Raw genomic sequence first — 8,534 nt, forward strand, 5'->3', positions numbered from 1 at the left:
CAATTGAACAGTTTCATTCTTTAAATTTTCTAATTGTTTCAAATTAACAGAAGCAACATTGATAAGATCCTCTTTTTCTTGTTCTATTTTAGAGTATCCATTTTCCCAAATTTCACGCGCTCGCATTTCTACTTCCCGTAAGCGAGCCCGGGCTTTCTCAAGCTGTGAGAAGAACCTCCTTATAGCAATATCGTGAGAATGCTCGAAATAACAGAATACAAAGTGATAGCAGAACTCAAAATAAATCTACTGATCGCAGGCCACTTCGAGGGGGTAACCTCCTTTAAGCAAGCTCAATACAATAAATTCGTCCGTACCCATCAAGGGCCTCAACCTATTCTTATATACTGGGTACGATCTAGAAAAGTAATACTACCTATGCATGTGGGATAATAAAATAAACTCACGGGACGACTTACAAAGCATATGCGTCCAACAACTCTACTCTAACAAAATAAACAGAAGGAACACACAGGTTCCTAACAAGCTGATTAGCAGCTCCTTTACATAATTCTTCAGAACTCTGAATAGTACTCACTATTTTCTGTTTACGGTTATCTAATAAATTACTTAATGAAAGTAGATTATCTATTCATAAGTTGAACGAATAATCTCTTCCCAAACTGAACACGAATCTTTCGATTCATTCAGCTTTCCCACTCGGCTTTTTTTACCAAGCCTACCCTTTTCGTTCATATTATGTAAATTAAAAAAAAAATCAATCTATCAAAGACCGAAATCTACGAAGGGCTCTTTTGCCAAAAGGGGTTTTTTGTTATCAACTGAGTTGTTGTTTTTTCTTTTCGTATTTTTTTTCTTGAATAAATTCGCTTTTGTGTAGGTCGTCGGTTCCGCATTTAAACCCCAAAAATTGTATTGGATGGGAGATTAGGACTATTTTTCAGTAGATAGATTGAATAATTCCATTGATATGAATGTTATATATCGAATTAACCTCCAACTATGCCTTTGAACCCATCTCATATTAGCACAGCGGTTGAAAGAGTACCAGTTTTGCTTGGACTTCAAGCAGTTTAGCTTTAACCATTCTAAAGATTTTCTCATATTGGTTGGGATTGGTCAAAAATTTCCCAATCAATTACGAAATGCTATAGTTCTTCCATATTGATTTTTTTCCCTTTTAGAAGTAATTCGTTGAGATCATGCACTTTTCTATCTACAAAATGCAGTTGGTTGGATCCAGCTAGATTATTCAAATATACAACTCGCACACACTCCCTTTCCAAAATAGGTCAGTACACCAAGCACCACACTGAGATTTAGTATATTTGTTTCTAAAATATTGGTATTTAACCTGAAACCCTCAGCGGAGGATAAAAAAATTAGGGAAATGAAAGAATTAGTTACATTTTTCATACGCTCTCCCCTCATAGATAAGGATACTTTTACAAAGTTTTTTCTCCGACTCGATTCATTTTGGATAAACAAATTTCGAGTACTTAGTAAGTCCCAGGTCCTGCATAACGATAAATAAGGATATAATAAAAAAAACTTTTCTCAATCTATCTACTTCTCCGAGTGTCGCAAGTCTTTCTGACCAAAACAAGTGACGTATAAGTCCATTATTTTGGATCAGCCCCTCCCCTATTGGCTGAACAAGAAAATTGATAAAGGGGGGTCCTTAAAATCCCGAAGGATACAGATTTTAGTCTTCGAGATTAAACAAATGGATTAGCAAATAAAAGTGCTAGAGCTACAACTAATCCATAAATAGTTAAAGCTTCCATAAAAGCTAAACTTAGCAGTAAGGTACCTCGTATTTTACCCTCCGCCTCCGGTTGTCTCGCAATACCTTCAACAGCTTGTCCCGCAGTAGTGCCTTGACCAATGCCAGGTCCAATAGAAGCAAGGCCTACGGATAATCCAGCAGCAATAACGGAAGCAACAGAAATCAAAGGATTCATGGTAATCTCCTCTTAGATTAAATAATGGTGGATAATATGATAGTTTTCTCTATTGATTTGATTGTTCACGTTCAACTAGAGAACAATTTCTTTTCTTTGAAAACAACTCAATTTTGATTCGACGAAATGGTATTAAAAAATTATTTGATAATACAAAATAGGTAAATCCTCTACCCTTATATTATATCCTTTTTTAGATTAAATATTCTATCTCTAAAGAATTAGAGATAGAATATATAGACAAACTATGTACATAAAACGTATCCCTTCGAGTCATTGCTCGAAACCGGGATACACACATAGTTTACTAAACTAATTCCCATTAGTAAACCTATTAATATTATTAATGTAGATATGAATCTACAAATATGATCTATTCTATCTATCGATTTTATCGACGGATGAGGTGATCCTTAATCTTTCTACTAAGATCTTAGAGATTCAGTATTTTCATTTATGACTATAATTAAGGGGGAATCAAAATGGAAAGAACATTTAACGTTTTATAAAAATAAATGAGCAAATTATTATGAATCTGAATTAAAAGACTAAGTCCAATTAATTCAATTAATGATGACCCTCCATGGATTCTCCTATATAAGCTGCGGCTAGAGTTGCAAAGATTAGAGCTTGAATGCCACTTGTAAATAATCCTAGGAACATTACAGGTATAGGTACCACTAAAGGTACTAAGGAAACAAGAACGGCAACTACCAATTTGTCAGCTAATATATTTCCAAAAAGTCGAAAACTAAGTGATAGAGGTTTCGTAAAATCTTCTAATATGTTAATCGGTAAAAGTATTGGGGTTGGTTGAATATATTTACCAAAATAGCCTAAACCCCTCTTTGTAAGACCTGCATAAAAATAAGCTACTGATGTGAGCAAAGCTAGAGCTACTGTAGTATTAATATCATTTGTAGGCGCGGCTAATTCCCCATGAGGTAATTGAAAAATTCCCCAGGGGAAAAGAGCACCTGCCCAATTAGAAACAAAGATAAATAAAAACATGGTTCCTATAAAAGAAACCCAAGGACCATATTCTTCTTCGCCAATCTGAGTTCTAGCCAAGTCCCGAACAAATTCGAGAACATATTCCACAAAATTTTGAGCTCCGTTTGGAACAATTTGTGGGTCTTGAACAGCTAGAGTAGCTGAACTTAATAATACAACAATTACAATCCAGGAAGTTATAAGTACTTGTGCATGAACTTGGAACCCCCCTATTTGCTAATAAAAATGCTGACCTACTTCCTCACCGGATATCTCATAGAAAAAATTCAGCGTGTTAATAGGAAATTGTACAATATTCATATTACCCTTTCTATATAAAGATGAATTTCAAAAAAAAAATGATTTTGGTTCAATGACCGATTCCTCAATTATTTCACTATCATCAGTTAGGTTACGAAATAAAATAATGAAATGATTATTTCATTGATTAAGAAGATTTCTGTATTTCTAGACAAATATATCTGTATTTCTAGACAAATATATCTTAATCTATTCTATAAGATTTGGGAATAGTAGCCAACTTAGTTTTAGCTTCTCTTTTTTTTGTTTATTCACTTTTTATAGAATTACAATGCTTTACCCGTGCGAATTGCTAAAATTAATTTATTTAGGATCAGTCGGATTGGTCCTCTACCATCATCATTGGCTAGGATTGGGATATCCACGAGATCCGGGTCACAATCTGTATCAACTAAGCAAATTGTGGGAATACCCAAAGTTCTACATTCCCGAATAGTAGTATATTCTCCTTTTTGATCGAGAATTATTACAATATCGGGTAATTTTTTCATGTATCTAATACCTCCCAGATCTTCCTGTAATTTGTTCAATTCTCTCCTGAGTATTGCTGCTTCTTTCTTCGTAAATTGATCAAATCCTCCCGTTTTTTTTTTTTCATTAAATTTTTGAATTTTTCAAGTCTTGCTTTTGTAGTAAACCAATTAGTTAACATACCCACGAGCCATTTTTTATTTACATAATGACATCGAGCTGCTAAAGCAGCTAATTTAGCTGCATCAGCTGTTTGGTGTTTTGTACCAACTATCATAAATTGTTTTCCTCTTTTTGCTCCATCAAACACAAAATCACAGGCTTCTGATAAAAAATGAGCGGTATAAGTCAAATTTATAATATGACTATTTTGACGTTCTTTAAAAATGTAAGGTGCCATCTTAGGATTCCATTTTTTTGTCTCATGACCAAAATGAACTCCTACTCTTACCATTTCTTTCAAATTGATGTTCCAATTTTTTTTCATCATTTTCTTTTTTTGCTTTTTAATATGAACTGGAATACCTACATTCCAATGGAATGGGTTAAATTGCTTGCCATAGCCTACTTGGTACAAATATTCATTTGATTTTTTTTTTTTTTTTTATACAATAAAGCAAATTGTTAGATTTCTTTCTTTATAAATTTCTTTTTTACTACTCCTACTTGTTTTGATTTTTTCTTTATTTTGACTAATTTTTTTAGAACTTTTTTTTTTGCAATAAAACTTTAAAGAAAAAATCTTTCACTTTTATTGGAAATATATTTTTCTTACTCATTCTCGGATCTATTTTACTCCGTATTTTCAAACGGTTGAATCCAGTACCAACAGGTATCATTCTCCCAAGAATAACATTTTCCTTCAAGCCCTTCAACCAATCAATGCGACCTTGAAGAGCAGATTTCGCTAAGACCTGAGCAGTTTCCTGAAAACTTGCTTCCAAGTGCGCTATAGCCCCAAGGGATCAAGGGTTTTTTTCTGCCAATTGGAGCTCTTCCTTCACCACCCCCATGAGGATGATCTGCAGCATTCATAACTATTCCTCTTACTTCAGGACGTTTACCCAGCTAACGTTTTGACCCAGCTTTACTTAAAGTTTGATTTTTCCATTTAACGTTGCCTACTTGTCCAATTGTTGCTGAGCAGTTCTCAGATATTAAACGAACCTCTCCAGATGGTAATCTTAATGTGGTCAATCGGCCTTCTTTTGCGATCAATTCTGCCACAGCACCCGCTGCTCTAGCTAATTGTCCGCCTTTTCCGACTTGTACTTCGACATTATGTATAGTCGTGCCTAAAGGTATATTGGTTGAAGTAGATCTTTAATTTTGTCAAAATCCCTTCCCAAACTGTACAAGCCTCTCTCAGGGCATACAACTTTCTAGATGTGAATAGAATATGATTATTATGAATCTATTTTATATAGAGGCTTAAGATGAAGGGCATACTTTCAATTCCTTATGTCCTTATTCTGTACATCCTAGGTTTCTTTATTCCATCATCTGGCTTATGTTATTTTTTCATGTAGCATTCAGAATGAATGACTTTATTAAATTACGTTAATGCTTTCGCATCTTCCGGATAACGTAGGAGGCATTTGAAATATCAATTTTTTTTGATAAAAAAACTATTTGTCACTGTTCAGCTTCGAATCTGCCTTTGACCATCAAATCAAATGTGAGTTACTTGTTTTTTTTCTTCAGAACAAGGGTTCCTTTACCTTAGTTGTTTCTGCTTCAGACAATTAAGTCTTCTCCATATTATCATATCTCTGGAGTCAATAATTAATTCAGAAACTATTGAACTCAATCACCTGCTATTCTTTATCCTCAGTTTCCCTTTGGGATTGATCCCATCAAAGTATTTTAGTTGAATCAGTGATAGATTTTAAGGTTTTGCTGTAAACCCAATCGGTTATTTCCGATTACGTACAATTAATAATTCAAACCGCACTCAAAGGTAGGGCATTTCCCATTGATATGGGGGCTCTTGCACCAAAAATAATAGTATCTCCAATCATAATCCCTCTCTGATGCAAAATATATGTCTTTTTACCATTTCTATAGTGCACAAGACAGATATATGCACTTCTATTAGGGTCACTCTCTATTGTTACAATTTTTCCCAGTATGTTTTTTTCATTCCGTCAAAAATCAATTTGACGATACAGACGCTTGTGACCTCCTCCTCTATGACGTATGGTAATAATTCCACTGTTATTACGACCTTTCCCACAATGATGCCGGCCAGAAGTCAATTTCTTTTGTGGATGAGATTGGACTTTTTCATCAAAATTTGATAGAGATTTATCACGTGTGCCCGGAATCAAAGTCCTGTACGAACGGGTGTTCATGTTTGACAATTCCAATAAGTTTCATTTTGAAGGAAAAAGTGGAATAGAATCACCTGGTTTTAGTGTAATAATAATACGTTTATAATGCATTCTATGTTTTTATTTTCTGAATATGATACTTTTTGGATATATTTATTCATATCCAGTCTTATTCCGATTCTGGCATTCTCAATTTCAAGAAGTTTGGCTCCAATAAATAAAGGGCCGGAGAAAGCCACTAGTTACGAATTAGCTATAGAACCAATGGGGGATACTTGGATCCAATTTAGAATTCGCTATTATATGTTTGCTTTAGTTTTCGTTGTTTTTGATGTGGAAACAGTCTTTCTCTATCCGTGGGCTATGAGTTTTGATATTTTGGGTCTATTTACATTTATAGAAGCTTTTATTTTCGTGATCATCTTAATTGTTGGTTTAGTTTATGCATGGAGAAAAGGAGCATTGGAATGGTCTTAACCCCCAAATTTTGGAATGATAAAAGACGAGTAGAAAATTATCTAAATCTAAAGCCGGCGATAAATCCTATAGAATCATCTTTACTTCATCAAGCAACTCCAAATTCAGTGATTTCCACTACTCTAAATGATCTGTCCAATTGGGCGAGACTTTCTAGTCTATGGCCGCTCCTTTATGGTACTAGTTGTTGTTTTATCGAATTTGCTTCATTAATAGGTTCGCGATTCGACTTTGATCGTTACGGTTTGGTGCCAAGATCCAGTCCTATTAGATGATCCCTATAGAAAGATAAGATTGAAAAATTCTTAATATTGGGCTCAAAAATCTTTCTAATTACTTCGTTTTCTATTTCTACTGATTGCAATCCTAGAGGAAATCAAATTTCACCGAGCTCAAACAAAATCACAGTGACTAAAGTAAACCAAAGTCATTGTTACCTAGCTATTTGACTCCAACTTTTTTATTCTAGTAGTTGAACATTTAGTTTAGTTACGATGAAAAATAATATTTTGATATCCATGGATCTTTGATTGATCCAATTAGATAGATCGGTCTAATATTTTCAAAAATTCTACATTCTGTTTCACCATCTTGAATGGAAAATATCGTCATTTTATCATTCATTCCAAATTCAAATTACGAGAATGCGCACAATTCCTTTCCTGACCCAGGGTATTCATAGGAGAGGTTTAGAACCTATATAGTAAATAGAGTTTTTTATATAAAAAAATATAAATGAGAGTTGAAAGATCCTTCAACTCTATTGAATATAATGATAGAACGAATCACACTTTTACCACTAAACTATACCCGCCACAATTTCATTGTATCATACAGATCGATTTTTTGTCCAATAGGAAAAAGTAATTTTTAGATTCTAATAAGAATCTAATGCAAGTTCCGATCATCATATTTTCCTATTCCTAAAAACTTAATAAGAGATAGTTTCTTTTCACTTCTTTCGTCCCTTACCTTATTGTTTTGTTTTTACTCTTACAAGAAAAAAGAAAAACCCTCAATCAATATTGTAGGGAATACTCCATGACTAATAGTATGATTTTCTTTAGTAACTAGTCTATTTATAGATTAGTTGTTATGATTATTAACACATTCTTTAGAATAATTCAAGTAATTTGGAATTAGTTTTTCTTTATGACAGATATAGAAAATAAGAATGATCCACTCTTAGTCTTTGAAATCTCTTTTTTACCCTTCAATATGATCTATACATTTTCAATCCAATCTAGAACATCTCATCCAGATTATAATCTGAAATAGTTGGAATAAAAAACAATATATATATTATATAGCAAGTGCTTATCTATTAATCTTATAATAAGAGATAAAAATATAATATATTATATATAGCAAGTGCTTATCTATTAATCTTATAATAAGAGATAAAAATATAATACATAAAAGGAAATATAAGAAATGATATCACAAGGTCAAATTTTGATAGCCCTTTTTATTGCTGTTACTTTTATAATAATGATTTTAGCTTTCAGATTAGGTAGAGCACTGTATTCTTCATAATTTAGTCAATTAATTCCTTATCTAGGAAAGACAATGGCCTGGCCAGATACTGGCCGGGCTAGAAAAAGTGAAAAATTGTTTGAAATGGAATAAAAAAATAAAATTGGATTCTCACAAATGTTGGTCTTTATTTAGTGAAATGCTATATTCATTTTAGATCTGCCATCTAGGAGAGATGGCTGAGCGGACTAAAGCGGTGGATTGCTAATCCGTTGTACAAACTATTTTGTACCGAGGGTTCGAATCCCTCTCTCTTCGTTCAGTCTGAGATTACTCCTCAAAACCTATTAAGGGATTTTGACAAAATCTACTTTCTAATCTTTTTTTCTATTCTTTACGCCCAGGATTTCATCTTGGATCGTTTGATAGGAATCCAAAGATAAAGAGAGAAACAAAAAATATCACTACTGTGTAAACGAACAGCTTAAGAGTAAGCATTATGTAATCTCCGAAATTATTCTTATTAGAAAATGGAATA

The 8,534-nt window shown here is 33.2% G+C and overlaps 1 non-coding gene across 1 annotated transcript; it reads left to right on the plus strand.

Moving 5' to 3' along the window:
• The first annotated feature begins 8,225 nt into the window (after window positions 1–8,225).
• On the plus strand, window positions 8,226–8,314 carry TRNAS-GCU (transfer RNA serine (anticodon GCU)). Its single transcript has one exon. It is a non-coding gene; the product is annotated as a tRNA-Ser (tRNA).
• Window positions 8,315–8,534: the final 220 nt, after the last annotated feature.

Source organism: Cupressus sempervirens, chromosome 1, assembly GCF_028749045.1.
Source record: "Cupressus sempervirens isolate cs-2001-9-10 chromosome 1, ASM2874904v1, whole genome shotgun sequence".
In the NCBI taxonomy this organism is placed as follows: domain Eukaryota; kingdom Viridiplantae; phylum Streptophyta; class Pinopsida; order Cupressales; family Cupressaceae; genus Cupressus; species Cupressus sempervirens.